The sequence below is a fragment of the Gossypium arboreum genome, chromosome 6 (assembly GCF_025698485.1).
Source record: "Gossypium arboreum isolate Shixiya-1 chromosome 6, ASM2569848v2, whole genome shotgun sequence".
NCBI lineage: Eukaryota > Viridiplantae > Streptophyta > Magnoliopsida > Malvales > Malvaceae > Gossypium > Gossypium arboreum.
Genome location: NC_069075.1, coordinates 129623044 through 129642237, shown reverse-complemented (window position 1 = coordinate 129642237; position 19194 = coordinate 129623044).

Here is a 19194-nt window from a genome sequence, read left to right as displayed (position 1 = left end):
TTTCATCTTTGCCAAAATTTCTTCTTCTATCTTTTTTTTTTTTTTCTGTTCCTAGTTTCAAATTTGCTATTCATAACGGTTCCTTGTTGTCCAATTGAGTATCGTGCGAATTCGATAAGTGGTTTTGGTGCCTTAAAGTTTTGGTTTTTAAGTTAATAATTGGGATTTTTTGTTAACTATTTGGACAGTCGGAAATTTGGTGTGAGAGGTTGTTCTAGTGCCGAATCATAGTGGAAAGCGTTCGTGGTTCGAAAGGTAAGGGTTTTACGCTCGGAAAGTGTCTAATTTATTTTAGGGTTTTGGTTCAGTTCGATCGTTTAAGAGATTAACTGAGTAAAACGTGTTCAATTATAGGCTTGGGTTTGCTCGGGAGTGATTACGCATCGAAAACGAACAAGGTTTGTACCCAAAAATGCAGAAAATGAGAAACGACGAAAGCCGAAAAATGATTCTGTCGATGCCACACGCCCGTGTAGTAGTACACAGCCGTGTGATTGATGAGGCCAAGCCGTGCGCGAGGGATATAGCCGTGTGATGGCCAGGTGAGGCCGTATGCAGTATACGAGCTCAACCAATCGAGCCGTGTGGGCTACATGGGCTTGTGGGATTCTAGGCCAGGCTGTGTGATCCACATGGCCAAGGCCAATTTAGGCCGTATGGGCCATACGGGCATGTGGGCCCACACGAGCAGGCCGCATGGGCATGCGAGCCTATTTTTTTGAAATAATCTATAAGGTTCCATAGGTCGCCCAAATCGAATGTGACCTACCGTAGGGTCAGTAAGTATTACTTAGACCCCTGATTCTATGATCTGATTATGTGATGTATGTATTAAGCATGTTACTCTTAGCATGCGTATATGACCAATTGTATGATCTGTTAAGTTGCATTATAGCATGCCATGTTTGTATGATGCATTGCATCGGGGTGGGGTTAGTATTATGATAGAGGAAGCGTTCTGAAAGTCTATTAAGCCTGATATCTGGCAGCATAGCTGCAATTATCTGATTATGTGCCGCATTTCAGTACAGCACAGTGTGTTGGGATGGGTGGGTCAATTTTATCCTCACATGGTGTGTTAGGTTAGACGGAGTTGGTGTGTAGGGCTGGTAGGCATGATTCTGTTATTCTGCTCTGTTATGCATGTGATATCTGAGATGGGCTAAGGCCCAGTTCATATCCAATTCTATATCTAAGTGGACTAAGGTTCACATCGATTCTGTAAAGGGCTTAGGCCCGGATTATCTGTTATTTGGATATATGACTGACTTCTGCTATTGTGTATATCTTCTGTGGGGATTACACACTGAGTTTGTGAAAACTCGCCCTTTTCTGTTTAATCTGTGTAGGTAATCCCCAAACTTGACGAATCGGTGCAGCGGATGACTCAACGGTGACAACCACTATCGAACTGCTTATTTACAGTTTTTGCGGTTACATCACTTATTTCTTGTTGGTATTTTATGTATGATGGACTTTGGGACTGTTTGGTTTTTAATTTGGGATTTTGAACTGTTAATTATGAATTTATAAACTGCAACGCAACAAAGTATGGTTTTCCTAAAATAAACTAAGATTTTTTCGTAAATGAAACGGTTTTCAAAAATTATTTAGGTTTCAAAAGCTTTCGCGTAAAAGAAATGTTTTAAATCAAATCAATTAGAACACGGTTTCCCCAAACTAGGTAAAAGTTAAGAATTGGAACGATTTGAAGGTCAACGCGTTTTCAAAAACACTCTCATGTGACATCGTCAGATTCAGCCATAACGTCCAGGTCAGGTTTGGGGTGTTACATTTTTATACTTTTAAATTATATTTCAACTTTGGATTTAATATCGGTTCATGCCTAATCCAAGAATTGTAATTTTATATTTTAATTAACAGAAGAAATTTGGGCTAACATATAGAAAAATACTGATTTTTTGGAAAAATTATCGAATTAGGTCAATTTTTCCAAAATTTACCAGATTAGGCCAAAAAAACGAATTGACCAAAATTTATTGGATTAGGCCTAGAAAATGCTTCCAACTGGATGTACTTTCCTGCCACATCCACTGAAAACACTTTCAACTAGAAGTATTTTTGTTCTCTCTCCACAGGCTAGGGTTATTTATTGTTTTAGTTCTTTTTATTGTTTTAGAGTTAGGTTTTAGATTTTTGTTAAGGGTTTAGAGTTATGGTTTTGAAAGTTTAAGGGTTTTAGGGTTTATGAAATAATAGATTAGGATTTTTTATACTTTTTAAAAAAATTATACTCTTTAGAAACTTTTTATAATTTTTTGAGTTATAAAATTAATATTATTTTAAAATTTTGAAATTATTTAGAGCACGGTTTGGTACCAAAAGGGTATTTATAACAATTGTATTTACACCAATCGTATATTCGAATATTTCGAATTGTAAAATTTAATTTGATTCGAAATTAAAACTCGAACTACTAGATTCGCTTAACTCTTAGTTTGTATTTTTTTTATTTTTTTGAATGGAATTGAGTTTTGATCTCCCGTAGTTTACGATAGGTTGAGGTTGATAAAAAAAATTTTAGAAATTATTATCTTGGGATATTTGATGGGTGAGTGGGAATTTTGTAGGAGTTGCTTTGGTAGTAGAGAAATGCTCTACGTAGGGCATTTTTTCAGTGAAATGCCAGAAATATGCACTGAAAGTGCACCTAGTTGAACACGTTTTCATGCCATGTCAGCTGAAAACCTATCCACCTGGACACGCTTTCAGTGCATCTTTTTGATATTGCACTAAAAACACGTCCAGTTGGACGTGTTTTTAGTGAATTTTTCATACATGTCATTGAAATCATGCCCTACGTGAAGCGTTTTCCCTCTACCAAATTCAATGCGTGCAAACTTCCCACTCACCCCTGAGATATCCCAAGAATATTTTCTGAATCAATTGCCACTCACCCCTGCTGTATAAAAGGATGGCTTTCAACATTGAGTGTCATAAGGCAATTTTGAGCAAACTAAATTGCACGAAGAATCGTAAGAAGAAGAAGTTCGCAAGGTGTTTCATAAGGCATAATTTGGAACAAACACGTAATTGCATCAAGTAAGATTTGATTTTTTTTGTTCATATATAATTACATTTCTATTTTTCTGCATAATGTTTTTGTTTCCAACATGTGAAACAGTTAATTTCATTAAAATGAGTGGACGAATTAATGTTGTTGTTTATTACGACAGTGAAGTCTATGGCACCGATAATGGGGTCGTTTTTAATCGAAGAACACAATACAATTGACTTTCAACCCAAACATACAATTGTAGGAGCTGTGTACAAGAATTAGGCAAAAAATTGTCGAATCCACCTAGATACGTGTGTCGTCATTGATATATCGTTTTTGTTCTTCGGTCGACCTTGTCAAATATGACATTTTCGATATTAGAGGTGCAATAGGGATAGAGGTGATGGTGCAGATGCATATTGCTAGTGGATCACCAATACTCAAGTTATATTCGGAGTTGGCAAACACAGATGAAAGTGGTCGGAGGTCGACATATGTTCTAATTTGAGAGGTCAAAATAGAAGAAAAAGCTAAGAGTCCAATGACACAATTGTGCGGTGGGTTCACTAGTTTGCTAGAAAGTTCTGATTATGATATCCCAGAATCATCAATGAGAAGATGCTTGTTAGTTTCAGCCCTTGATTTCAACTATGGAAGGCAGAATGTAATACCCCCAAACCCGGCCTAGACACTATGGCCGAATCTGGAGGCGTCACATGTGAGTGCTTTTTAGAAAAACCTTAGCAAGTTAAAAGTCGTCCAATTTGTTATCTTTACTTAAGTCATGAAATCTCTATTCCAAATATTTAGTGAAAATATTTCATTAACGCAGAAGCTAAAACATTATTAATTCATAAATCAATAATTTAACGATTTAAAATCCCCAAAATAAACCCAAAATAAATATTTAAATAAAGCAGACAAAATAAAGTGTTACTTAAAAATCTGTAAATGTCTACCAGTGGTCACCATCGAGCCCTCCGTCACACCGGTCCATCTACTGCTGGGGATTACTTGAACAGATAAATAAATCAATGGGTGAGTTTTCGCAACTCAGTATGTACATCCCCACAAACAACATCCATACAAACAGATAGCAGAATACAGTTATTCGGCCTCAGCCATACAGATAGCGCATGCATAACAGATCAGATATCAGAAATATCATGCCCACCAACCCTGCACATCATCTCTATCCAACCCAACACACCATGCGGGTATAAAATCGACCCACTCATCCCTACACACTGTATATGGGGATATAATCGACCCATCCAACCCTACACACCATAAAGTACCGCATCGCAGCACATATCATAAGTATGCAGCTTAGCTGCTAGATAATGGGCTCATGAAGCCCTTTAGGTACTTCTTTCCCTTCGTCAAATCCACCCCGATGCAATGCATCATACAAGCATGGCATGCTATAATGCAGACAAACAGATCATACCTTTATTTATAGAACAGAATAGAATAGATCAGATAATCATGCTAAGTATATCATACATACCCATACATCACAGAATTAATAGTCTAGATAAGGCTTACCAACCCTACTATAGGTCACAGTCGACTTGGGCGACCCGTGCAACCTTACAAAACATTTCAGATTAAAGGGGCTCACACGCCCGTGTGCCTTGCCTGTGAGGGCCTACATACCCGTGTGGGTCACACAGCCCAAATTGGCCTTTCCTGTGTGGATCACACGACCTGGCCCAGATTCCCACATGCCCGTGTGGTTCACCCGCGTGGGCCTACATGCCCGTGTGGCCCACACGACCCATTTGCCTGAGCCTGTGTCTCGGACACGACTTACAAGCCATCACACGCCCGTGTCCGTCGCGCCCGTGTGGCGCGCGCATGGCCTGGCTTGTCAGTGACACTCCTGTGTCTCACGACACAGGCTACCACATGGGTAGACCACACACCCGTGTGGCGTCGACAGGCCATTTTTCGGCTTTCGCCAAAACTCATTTTCTGCTTAATAGGAGTACACACTTGGTTCATTTTCACTGCTAATCCAACCACGAGCACTCCAAAGCCTAAAATCGACAATACCGAGCCCAAAATCAGTCTCTTAAGTCAGATTATTAAGAATGGGAAAATCTCGAAACGAGAGATCTACTTACCTTCAATGAATAACGGTGATTCCTCGCTGTTAAGAGCTCGATTAATGATCCACAGACCCTAAAATATTCCCTAAATAGTAACCAAAACCCCTCTTAAACAATTTCCAGGAAAAACCCTTAAATTTTATTGAAAACCAAACTTACCGAACCGATGAAATCACTAGCAACACGCCACAACTAATCGAAAAAGAAAAAAACAGAGAAGAAGTGAAAAAGAAGAAGAGAAGTTCGGCAGCTAGGGTTTGGAAGAGGAAGAACGACAGAAAAAATATTTTTCCAAAAAGAAGGAAATAAGAAAACCACTAATTTTTCCTAAAACCCACGACTCAGAATTTTAATAATACCTAACACTTTACTGAAACTTGCAGCAAAAATAATCCCATCGCTACCGCAATGAATCGAACTCCAAACCTCCAACACACCAACACACATCTTAACCACTAGACCAGCAGGCTCGTTCTGTTAGGTTTTTACCATCAATTCCTTATAAACTCGTTAACCAAAACCCAGGCTTAATTCTTATAAAAACCAAAATTTTAGCCCAAGTTAAGGCTCGAACTTGGGACCTCCCAAACACACCTCAAAGCATATAACCTCTTAAACCACATATATATATACCAAAAAGAATCAAAACAAAATTTTCAATATTTCCATGCTCAACAACCACAAAAGCCGAAATTACAAAAATTTGGGGCGTCAACTCTACCCCCTAAAAGAAAATTCATCCTTGAATTTTACCTGATTAGAAAAGGTGAGGATACTACTGTCGCATCGAATCCTCTGGCTCACAAGTAGCCTCCTCAATGCTATGATTCTGCCACAGCACCTTCACCAAGGGAATAGACTTCCTACTTAAGACCTTAACATCGTGATCTAGAATCTGAACAGGCTCCTTCTCGAACGTCAAATCCGGTCTAATCTCAATCTCCTCCACGGTCACAACGTGCGTAGAGTCAGAGTGATAGCGTCTCAACATCGAGACATGGAACATATCATGTATACGGTATAACTCTGGAGGTAGCTCTAACTGATATGCGACTGGCCCTACTCGCTTCAGAATCTGGTACGGCCCAATAAACCGAGGACTCAGCTTACCCTTACGATCGGACCTTAGAACCTTTTTCCATGGCGAGACCCTAAGGAAAACCATGTCCCCCATAGAATACTCGATGTCCTTCCTCTTTAGATCAGTATAGGAATTCTGTCTATCAGAAGCTACTTTCAGACGTTCTCGAATCAAACGGACTTTATCCTTAGTTTCTGATACCAATTCCGGACCCAGAATACGTCGCTCACCCAACTCAGTCCAGCACAAAGGTGTGCGACACTTATGACCATAAAGTGCCTCATACGGTGCTATTTGTATACTAGACTGATAACTGTTGTTGTAAGTGAACTCTGCGAGAGGAAAGTACTCCTCTCAACTGCCTCGAAAATCGATAATGCGGCCCCTCAACATGTCCTCTAGTATCTCGATCACCCTCTCTAACTGACCGTCTGTCTGAGAATGGAAAGCAGTACTGAAGTCTAGCCTCGAACCCAAAGCCTCATGAAGCTTTCCCCAGAATTGAGACGTAAAACGAGGATCCCTATCAGAAATGATCGAGATAGGTACCGCACGTAGCCCCATTATCTCAGAAATGTACAGCTTGGCCAACTTCTATAGAGAGAAGTCTATCCTAACAGGAATGAAATGTGTGGTCTTAGTTAATCGGTCCACAATGACCCAAACAAAATCCTTCTTAATGGGTGTTAGGGGCAACCCACTAACGAAGTCCATCGTTACTAGCTCCCATTTCCACATCGGTATTTTCACTGGTTGTAGCAAACCCGACGGTAACTGATGCTCAGCCTTAACCTGCTAACACGTCAAATAGTGAGCACAAAAGTCGGTAACCTCACATTTCAACCCTGGCCACCAGTACAACTCTCGAAGATCTTTATACAACTTGTTTCCACCAGGATGCATAGCGTAAGGACTACTATGCGCTTCCCTCAAAATCGACAGCCTCAAATCCTCATTATTAGGTACACAAATCCTAGCTCGGAAGCACAATACCCTATCATTATTTAACCCAAAATCTGCAGTAGCCTCAGTCTCAACCTGACAAAATCGCATCTCAAGAGCCTTATCCTCTAACTACTTTGCTGTAATCTGTTCAATCCATGTTGGCCTCACTTGTAGCTCTGCCAGAATACTTTCGTCGTCATAAAGACTCAATCGAGCGAACATTGCTCTCAAATCAGTCACAGCCCTACGGCCTAGTGCATCGGCCACCACATTGGCCTTTCTAGGGTGATACTTAATACTACAGTCGTAGTCCTTAAGCAGCTCAACCCATCGATGCTACCTAAGATTTAACTCCTTCTGAGTGAGGAGATACTTGAGGCTCTTGTGATCAGTGTAAATGGTACATCTCCCCATATAGATAATGCCTCCAAATCTTCAATGTGAAGACCACTGCAGCCAACTCCAAGTCATGCGTCGGATAATTAGCCTCGTGAGTCTTAAGCTGTCGAGACGCATAGGCAACTACCTTACCGTCTTGCATCAAGATGCAACCCAATCCCATATGTGATGCATCACTGTAAACCACGAAGTCCCTACCAGGCCCAGGTTGTATCAGAATTGGAGCCTGAGTCAAAACTGTCTTAAGCTTCACGAAGCTCTCTTGCTACGCGTCAGTCCAAACGAAAGGAACTCCTTTACGCAACAACTTAGTCAGCGGCACTGTAATCAACGAGAACCCCTCTACAAAACGTCGGTAATACCCTACCAGTCCCAGAAAACTGCAGATTTCCAACACACTCTTTGGCTGTTTCCAATCCAACACCGACTCAATCTTACGAGGATCCACTCAAATCCCCTCTGCAAAAACTACATTACCTAGAAATGTCACTTCCCAAAGCCAGAACTCACACTTGCTAAACTTCGTATACAATTGTTTCTCACGAAGGATCTGCAGAACCACTCTTAAATGCTCGTCGTACTTGTCCTCAGACTTAGAATACACCAAGATATCGTCGATGAACACCACCACAAATTGATCCAAGTAGGGCTGTAACACACGGTTCATCAGTTCCATGAATGCCGCTAGTGCATTAGTCAACCCAAAAGGTATAACTAGAAACTCATAATACCCATAACAAGTCCTAAATACCGTCTTATGCACATCGACCTTATTTACCTTCAACTGATGAGAACCTGATCACAGATTGATTTTAAAAAACACTGAAGCCCCTTTGAACTGATCGAATAAGTCGTCTATCTTCAGAAGTGGGTACTTATTCTTAACTGTCAACTTGTTCAATTGACGGTAGTCGATACACATTCTAATTGTATCGTCCTTCTTCTTTACGAACAGAATAGGTGCTCCCCACGAAGACACACTAGGACGAATAAACCCATGATCCAACAGCTCTTGAATCTGAGCCTTAAGTTCCGTCAGCTCCTTCGGTGTCATTCGGTTAGGGGCGATAGACACTGGAGCTATACCAGGAATCAACTCAATCCCAAATTCTACCTTACGATTTGGAGGTAATCCTGGTAGTTCCTCTGGAAAGACATCTGGAAAGTCTCTCACAACACGGATGTCCTTAACCAATAAGTCCACAGGATCAGAGATACTGATGTAGGCCAAAAATGCCTCACATCCTTTCCACACCAACTTCTCTGCTACCAACGCAGATATCACATTACTCAGATAATTTTGTTGTTCTCCAATAACGACTATCTCATTATCCTCCTCAGTCCTCAGAACAATCCTTTTTCCAGTACAATCCAGACTTACACGACGCTTTAGCAACCAGTCCATACCCAGAATTAAGTCGAACTTCGCAAACGGAAGTTCCATCAGATCAGCCAAAAATATCATACCTTGGACTTCCAACGGAACGTCTCTGAACAGTTTACTAACCCTAATAGACTGCCCCAATGGACTCACCACTGAAATCTCATTAGAAGCACTTTTATACGGTATCCCCAAAGTCTTAAACACAGAACATACAACGTAGGAATGTGTAGAGCCTATGTCTATCAGTGCAACATAAGGTACATTAAGGATTAAGAACGTACCTGTGATGACGTCTGAAGCATCTCCATCCTCACGACGACGTGCAGCATACACAAGCGCAGGCTGCCTAGCCTTAGTCGGCCCAGTACCTCGGCCTGATGCTCTCTATCCTCGGCCTATACCGTTACCACCCCTAGCCTGACCTCGTCCCCTAGGTGGCTGCTGAACTCCCCTCGGTGGCTGTACAGTCTCACTAGCCGAAACTTGCATCTGATTAGTCCTCAATGGATAATCCTTAACACGATGCTCAGATAATCCACATCTAAGACAAGCTCCAGTAGACCTCCAACACTTGTCCGGATGGCGTCTATTACAAAGCTAACAAATCGCCACCCCAGCAGGTGCAACAGTAGGCCCAACTCTCAGGGGCTCATCAGATTTGGCCTTTTTCTTAGGCCTCACCCCAGCATTCGAAGATTCTAGATCCCTCTTAGACTTCCCTCTTTCACGGTTCTGGTGCTCAGCACGCTTAACCTCCTCCGTAATCTTGGCCTTCTCGACCAACACGGTAAACTCACGCTCTCTCTGTGGAGCTATTAGGACCCTCAAGTTATCCCTAAGGCCATCCTCAAAATAAACACAATGCTCATACTCAGTCACGACCATGCCTCGTGCATAACGGCTCAGCCTCAGAAAGTCAGCCTCATACTCGGCCACTGAACGATCTCTCTAAGTAAGATTTAGGAACTCACGTCGCCTAGCGTCAATGTAACTGGACCCCATATATTTAATTTGAAAAGCCGTCTTAAACAAATCCCATGTCAGACTGTCAGGCTGAGTGCCATCCCTAACCGTTAGCTACTACTGATATGCTTCATCGTGAAGTAACAAAACAGCCCCATTGAGCTTCTGCTCGGCAGTAAAATCCAGATCATCCATAATATACTCTGTGGCCTCCATCCAGTACTCAGTCACATTAGGAGCAACTCTAGCAATTCCCCTAAATACCTCAGCCCCATTGGACCGAAGTCGTTCCGTAACTGACCCACGGCCTCTAGATCCAGCATTATCCCTAGCAACCCTCTCCAGGATTCGCAGCATGGCCTGGGACAATGCGTCATCCCCAACTGCACGGTCTTGAGACTCAGCACCAGTCTCAGTAACAGGTGACACTGGCGTCTCGCTAGTGTCCAAATTAGGGATCGCATCAGATGCAAAGGACTCAGCTCGAATCCCTCTACGGCCTCTAGTACCTCGTCCACGAGTACCACGTGTGCTCATCATAATTTCGAATTAATCTATATTAAAAATTTTATGCAAGTCAGTTTACAGTTTCGATAGTTGCTATCGGATATTTTATACAGAAGAGTTATCAGAGTACTAAGAGTCTGTTATCGCAAATCATAGTTTACTACGGTTTTCAATTTACACTACCTAGAGTTTACTACGATTTTCAATTTACACTACCTAGAGTGTTTTAATAAGCATACTACCTACAGAAGTTACATAGCAAACATTAGTATTTTCAAACAGGAATTCAGTATATTCTAAGCATGCTTTCAAGCAATTTTATACAAAGTTTCAGAAACTTACAGGATCAGTGCCGGAGACTCGGTAAACCACATACTTAATCAGAGTATTTAAAAACATTCAAAAGTATTTCTCTAAAACCAGTTTTGGAACCCAAAATTCACAGCCAAGTTTTGAACCTAGCTCTGATACCACTAAATGTAATAACCCTAAACCCGGTCTAGACGCTATGGCCAAATCTAGCGGCTTCACATGTGACTGCTTTTTAGAAAAACCTTAGCAAGTTAAAGGTCGTCCAATTTGTTATCTTTACTTAAGTCGTGAAATCTCTATTCCAAATATTAAGTGAAAACATTTTATTAACGTGGAAGTTAAAACATTATTAATTCATAAACCAATAATTTAACAATTTAAAATCTCCAAAATAAACCCAAAATAAATATTTAAATAAAACAGACAAAATAAAGTGTTACTCAAAAATCCGTAAATGTTTACCTGGTCACCATCGAGCCCTTCGTCACACTGATCCATCTACTGTTGGGGATTACTTTAACAGATAAATAAATAAAGGGGTGAGTTTTTGCAACTCAGTGTGTACAACCCCACAAACAACATCCATACAAATAGATAACAGAATACAGTTATTCAGCCTCAGCCATATAGATATCGTATGCATAACATATCAGATATTAGAAATATCATGCCCACCAACCCTGCACACTATCTCCGTCCAACCCAACACACCATGTGGGGATAAAATAGACCCACTCATCCCTGCACACCGTATATGGGGATATAATCGACCCATCCAACCCTACATACCATAAAGTACCGCATCGCAGCACATATTATAAGTATGCAACTTAACTGCCAGATAACGAGCTTATGAAACCCTTCAAGTACACCCTTCACTTCGTCAAACCCAACCCGATGCAATGCATCATACAAGCATGGCATGCAATAATGCAGACAAACAGATCATACCTTTATTTACAGAACAGAACAGAACAGATCAGATAATCATGCTAAGTATATCATGCATACCCATACATCACAAAATTAAGAGTTTAGATAAGGCTTACCGACCCTACTACAGGTCAAAATCAACTTGGACGACCCGTGCAACCTTACAGAACATTTCAAATTAAAGGGGCTCACACGCCCGTGTGTCTTGCCCGTATGGGCCCACACGCCCATGTAGGTCACACAGCCCAAATTGGCCTTGCCCGTGTGGATCACATGACCTGGCCTAGATTCTCACATGCCCGTGTGGTTCACCCGTGTGGGCCCACACGGCCCATTTGCCTGAGCCCGTGCCTCGCACATGGCTTACAAGCCATCACACGCCCGTGTCTGTCGCGCCCGTGTGGCGCGCACACGGCCTAGCTAGTCAGTGACACACCCGTGTCTCGCGACACAGGCTACCACACGGGGAGACCATATTCCTGTGTGGCGTCGACAGGCCACTTTTCGGCTTTCGCCAAAACTCATTTTCTACGTAATCGAAGTACATACCTAGTTCGTTTTCACTACTAATCCAACCACGAGCACTCCAAAGCCTAAAATTGACAATACTGAGCCCAAAATCAGTCTCTTAAGTCAGATTATTAAGAATAGTCACATCCCGAAACGAGAGATCTACTTACTTTCAACGAATAATGGTGATCCCTCGCTGTTAAGAGCTCGATTAATGATCCACGAACCCTAAAATATTCCCTAAACAGCAACCAAAATCCCTCTTAAATAATCTTCAAGGAAAACCCCTAACTTTTATTAAAAACCAAACTTACCGAACCGATGAAATCACTAGCAACACGCCACAACTAGTAGAAAAAGAAGAAAACAAAGGAGAAGAAAAATGGAGAAGAAGGGAAAAAAAGAAGAGAAGTTCGGCAGTTAGGGTTTGGAAAAAGGAAGAACAGTAGAGAAAATATTTTTCCAAAAAGAAAGAAATAAGAACACCCCTAATTTTTTCTAAAACCCTCAACTCAAAATTTTAATAAAACCCAACACTTTACTGAAACTTGCAGCAAAAATAATTCAATCGCTACTACAAGGAATCGAACTCCAGACCTCCAACACACCAACACGCATCTTAACCACTAGACCAGCAGGCCCATTCTGTTAGGTTTTTACCATCAATTCCTTATAAACTCATTAACCAAAACCCAGGCTTAATTCTTATAAAAACCAAAACTTTAGCCCAAGTTAAGGCTCGAACTTGAGACTTCCCAAACACACCCCAAAACACATAACCTCTTAAACCACATATATATATACCAAAAAGCATCAAAACAAAAGTTTCGATATTTCCATGCTTAACAACCACAAAAGTCGAAATTACAGAAATTTGGGGAGTTACACAGAATGTCCAATAGTCAGGGTTTGGAGGTAACCCAGAATACTAGATCTAACACAACACTTAGTTAGTGGTTTTGATTTGAACCTTGGCCGAACGAAATCTACTCAAATAAGCGACATGGATACTCGGAAGAAGACAAACCAACCGAGATTATATGGGTTTTGTAGGAACCCAAGGTATACAATGTCGTCATGCCCATAACAACAGGATAAGAACAACACCTTATTACTTGATTTATTAAATTTTTAACCGCTATTTGTTGATTTTTTTTCATTCATACTCTTTTTTTTTTGTAATTTGTGAATATAAGTTTCTATTATACTATAGAGGAAAATACAATATACATCTTTGTCCCATTTTGCTTGTGTAAACCGGATCCCTATATATCCTTAGGAAATGGTCGTATTAAACTTGGTTTAACAATATAAAATGACAACGAAAACCAATTTTGATTCAAAAACAATATTTATTTAAAAACATTTCATATCCAATATCGGTACAATCTTATCGACTATAACTTAGTTAAACAATTAAGATTTACATGAGAAGTACAAATAAATAAATCATTCATATCATCAAGCAGAATGTGTGCCACAATGAGGTGGTCGTTGGTTGCAAGCGAAATTTCATTTTCATTCAAACTGTATATCAACCTCCTCATTTTCATCATCACCTCTACCGTCGAGTACATGTTATGGTTACAGCCTCTCATCTTTTTCACCTTCATCCGTGGTTTATTGCAGAGTGCTTCTCAGTTGCCATAATGTCTCCTCTATTCTATGAACATGTGGTTGCGAAGATGGTCCACCTTAGTAGAATAATGACCTAGAGGTGTTTGCGGCACCGTCGGCTTATGTAGATAACCATATTGTGTCCCATACACCGATGGTAGAATAATCGAACTTGTAGTTGGTGCCCCAAACATAGTCGGGCTATACATCGTTGTCAGAATCATCATCGTCTAATATGTCGATGGCATCGGCATGTAATATACTGGGGACAGAGGTGGTGATCCAAAAATACTGCCAGTGTGACAGCCTTAAAACGACCCTAGTCGGAATGTGGTTTCGGGACCACAAAACCGAGGCATAAAAATAATTTAATATTTATTTTATTGCCTATAATATGTGTTAACTCATGTGTGACATTTTTGATGTTTTGATTTAGAGTTATAAATGTGAATTTCACTAGAAAGGACCTAGTAGAAAACTTTGGAAGTATGATGGGGAATGTGTAATGACTAATTAAAGCATGCATGCAAAACAATGGCCTTGCATGTCAAATATCCTCTTTTATAAGAGGTGGCGGCCATGACAATGAGGATGGGCAAAACATGTCATAGACATGTTTTGTTGGTGCATTAGGGAGAAAAGAAATAAACAAATAAGCATGGGTAATAAAGAATGAAAAAAAATGTGTGTGAGTGAACCCCTATTGCCGTGTATTGAAGAAAAGAAAAGAAAAAAATTGATCATCCTTTCATTCTCTCTGACCGAAAATCCTAAGGAAGAAGAGGGAATTTTTGCTTCATGTTTGGTTTGGAAGAGGATTAGGAAGGGTTTGGCTATACTTGCATCAAGATTAAGGTATGTTTGAGGTTGTGCCATGAGATTCATGCATGTTTTTAGTTACTAGCTTGATGTTCTTATTAGCCCATGGTTCAAATCTTTGTTATATCATGGGGATGGTATTTGGCCAAGGTGGATTTTGTGTTAATGCCATTGCATGTTAAATATGAAGCTTGTTAATGGAATATGTGATGGGGGATTGATGGCTCTTGGACTTTCTTTTTAGTATTTTTGAGTAAGATATTAAGTTCTTTGCTTAATCATGACCAAAATTATGGTGTTGTGATGTATTCGGTCATGGTATATCCATAAGTATGATTCATGCATGTTGCATGGTAGGTAAGATTTGAGCTTTGGATATGTGTTTATATTTGGATATAAACAACTTGAGATTCGGCCCTTGCACCTACATGAATATGTGTTTGCACATGATGAATTGGTATGACATATATACTATTTTAAGGTGTATATTTGCTTGTGATGATGTTTCGGTTATGTAGTAAATGAGAGATGTGTATTGAGCTACAATATGTAATGCGTTAGTTAGTAAAATGTATGCTGTTTTTTTTTGTGTGGTATTAAGTGTAAAATTGGCCTCAACATAGACATGCATATTCGGCCAAATGAAGTAGATTGGTGTGCATGTATTCGGTTAGAGGCAACCGTATTGAAGCCTTATCTTGGCTTAGATAATTGACTAAATGGGTAATAAGTGAGGATGGTTGCCGAATATACAAACATACATATGCATGTGTAATTGAATTATGAATGTTTAGCAAGATGGTTAAACTAGTTGATTTATTGATTAAGCTCAAGGAGTTAAAGAAGGAGAATCAAGCAAGGGAAAGACGAAGGTCATCGAGTAGCCGACTTGGAATGTTTTACCCAACACAAGGTAGGTCACTAAGCATATATTTTGTATTGATTTAAATAGACATAATGTCTATGTAATTATGCCGAAAGGAGTGATAAATTTATATACATGTATGTATGTGGTGATGAAAGTATTGAATGAAAAGAAAAGAGGTGAGAAGTATTGAGTTGTTGATTTCGCACTAAGTGTGCGGGTATAAACATTTGTGATCATGAGAATGGCACTAAGTGTCCGGGTTTAAAATTTGTACAGCACTAAGTGTGCGAGTTTGATCATATAGCACTAAGTGTGCGAGTTGATTATATAGCACTGAGTGTGCGGACTCACTATATGCTTTTGAATCACTATTGACACTGAGTGTGCGACATTATTGAGTTGACCACGGACAGCGAGTCGGGTAAGTACCTTGAGTTCATGGCTAATAGGCGCTATGTTTATATTTGGAGTTGAGCTTGGTAAGTTTGAACCTATGTGACAATGTAAATTGAAGTCACGTACATAAGAATTATCGCGGAATGAGTGAAAGGTCATGTAGATGTATGATTGAATCGAAAGGTTTAAGGAACTATGGTATAGTTCGGTTTGAATGGAGTAATTAGCCTCGTTCCATTTTGTTTCCTCTTGCGATAATGTTATTAATGGTTGTTAGTGCATTGCTTATGACTTACTGAGTTATATACTCATTCGGTGTTTGCTTGTCACCCATTTTAGGTTTCTTGGACTCGACTTTTTGCATATTCGGGACCGTCATCGAAGTCATCACACCGGCTAAAAACTTTTGGTATTTTCTTCGTAGTTGGTCTTGGAGTACATTACGGCATGTATAGGCTATTATGTTTTGTTTGAACTTGGTATGTAAAATTTTGAATAGCCATGCGAAAATGGCGTATAAATGTTTTGAGCATAATGTTATAATCATTTGGTATGTATATGCTCATTAAGAAGCACGGAAATGTTTGGCAATGACCAGCCATTAGAATGGGTCATCATGATTATATTTTGGACTATATATGAAAAGGGGTGGTTGAATCATAGAAACTATGTGTTAGAGAAAGTCTACCCTAGAAATAGATGCTGGCAGCCACAGTGACGTGGATGTGAAAATCACTAAAATAGTAGGAATGGAATTAAATAGTGAATAAATTATTTAAATGAACCTTGATGAATCCATTTTCATATGGAAGAAACGAAACGGTCATATGAGTTGTATGTTAAAAGATATTTGGGTTTTCATGAAACAGGGCCAGAACGGTTTCTGGATTCCCTGTTCCGACTTTGAAAATTCATTATAAATTAACCAGAGATAATTAGGAGTCATACCATATATGTATAAATTCCTATTTAAGTCTAGTTTCTTTAGAAACAAACGAAATCAGTATTGAAGCCCTTCACAGGGAGTTATTCGAGTTGTAACGCACGAAGGTCAGTGTAGTCGATCCCCGTAACATGGGAGACTTTAACTAATAAACTGTACTAATTGGCTTGACCAAAAATTCTAGAAAAAAATCTGTAGATGGAAATTTGAGTCTAGTTTCAGGGAAAAATTACGAAACTGATTTTCGAGTTGTAAAACTCAAGTTATAATTTTTGAAGCGACTAGTACACAGATTGGCAGCTTGTCTGGGAAATTCTCAATAAGTGGTTTGAAGTCTGTTAACACCTCGTGTTCGACTCCGGCGACGGTCTCGGGTTCGGGGTGTTACAACCAGGAGGTGGGGTTAGTCAAAATGTGGTACAAGATGTAGTACTTATGTCAAAATGACGGGGTTAGTGAAAGCACTAGAATAAGTTAAGCCATACTAACCGAGGGGTGGTGTGACCTGATAACTATTGAAAAGAGTTATATTTTATGCCTTAAGACCTAGCTAATTGCTTGTACTTAGGTACATTTAGTTGTATTTTAGGACATTTCATTCACATTTGCATCATTTCATTAGGAGCTTGGACTGTGTTTAAATATTAGGTATTGTAACACCCTTAACCCATATTCATCGCCAGAATAGGGTTTCGAAGTATTACCAAAATTTATCGATCAAACAGGTAGAATTCTCAAGCATTTCATATTATCAAAACAAGTCATCAAAGAATCATTTTAATCCAAATTATAAACATACCAAATCCAAATCAATTTTCCTAGTTCATGAGCACTTAAACATAGAATTAAATTTACATGCACCTATCTAGATTTAGTTTAATTTACCATGCTATAATATGGCTTAAAAAACCAACACATATTTATATGTATAAAACCAACCAATATTAAACTTATAATCTCATTTACATTCAATCTACAAAATAACTATTATTTAGACACCCTAGGTACATGCCGACACAAAAGATGAACATCAACACATTTGAGTTTGGGAGCTTTGTTAGATGCTGAATCGGTGATCAAAATTGAAGTATCTAATCTGCATAGGAAAACAAAACCGTACACTGAGTAAAACTTAGTGGTCTTTCTATAATCCGAATAGTTAAAGACAAGATAATATAATATACATATTTTAATTATAAGCACATTTTAATATTTAAGACCACATTTATTCATACAATGGCATTAACCATTCAATATTCAATTCATAGATACATCATTTCATACCATTCTCAAATCTCATCACTTGCTATAGAATAGCTTTTCACAATTTAATATATATCATTTAAATAATAATATTATTCAATCCATATCCAATTCATGAATACGTAATTCATGTGTCTCATTTTCATGTTTTAATTTACTATCCTATTTTTATTCACATACAATATCATCAAATATCAATCATAGTACTATTTTATTTAATTACCCTTATTAACACGACTTAGACTCGGACGGATATACGGATCTAACCAACACACCAGTTTGACACCCAGTGCCTCATCGGATAAATCCAAAGTAATAACTGCGCCCAATGCTATATAAATTTGACACCTAGTGTCTCATCGGTTAAACTGAAGTAAATTGGCACCTAGTGCATCATCAACTCGAAGTCGAAGAAATTCCTGAACTCTTCCAATCCTATGGCATGCCATCTATCTCCAACTCACCCCGATACAGTTAATAGGGTTTAATTTCACTTTCCAAATACAACCAATATTCAATTATCATATTTGCACATATATATTCATTTCAATTCAAATAATCGATATATTCATAATATATATCAATTCAATCCATTCAATCAACTTTTAATTCAATTCAATGTCAAAGTGTCAAATACTTACCTCAACATTTACCATATGCATTAAATAAAAAAATACAACAATTAATAACTAGTTTCGGATTATAGAAATACAGACCAAGAATTTCAAGCTATTCCACATCAACTTTAACTTTCCCCTTTTTAGTTGAGGATTCTGGTACGACGTTAGCTACGAAATTAAAATAATTAATGTGACAGTCCAATTTTGGGCCTAGTCGAAACAGTGGTTTTGAGACCACAATCCGACGTAAGAAAATTTTTTTTTATTATATTTTTATGGTATATGATTTCATTAAATGATTTTTTGAAAATTTTGTTTTAAAATTTTGACATTTGGTCACTCAATTTAGTCAAAAGGACTAAATCGTAAAAAGTGAAAAAGTTGAGTTCTACAAGCTGGAGGTGTATTTTTAAGTAAGGGGCATTTTGGTTATTTAGTAATTGGAGGTCCTTATATGAATTATACCATTGGTTAATTTTTTTTGACAAAAATGGACATGAA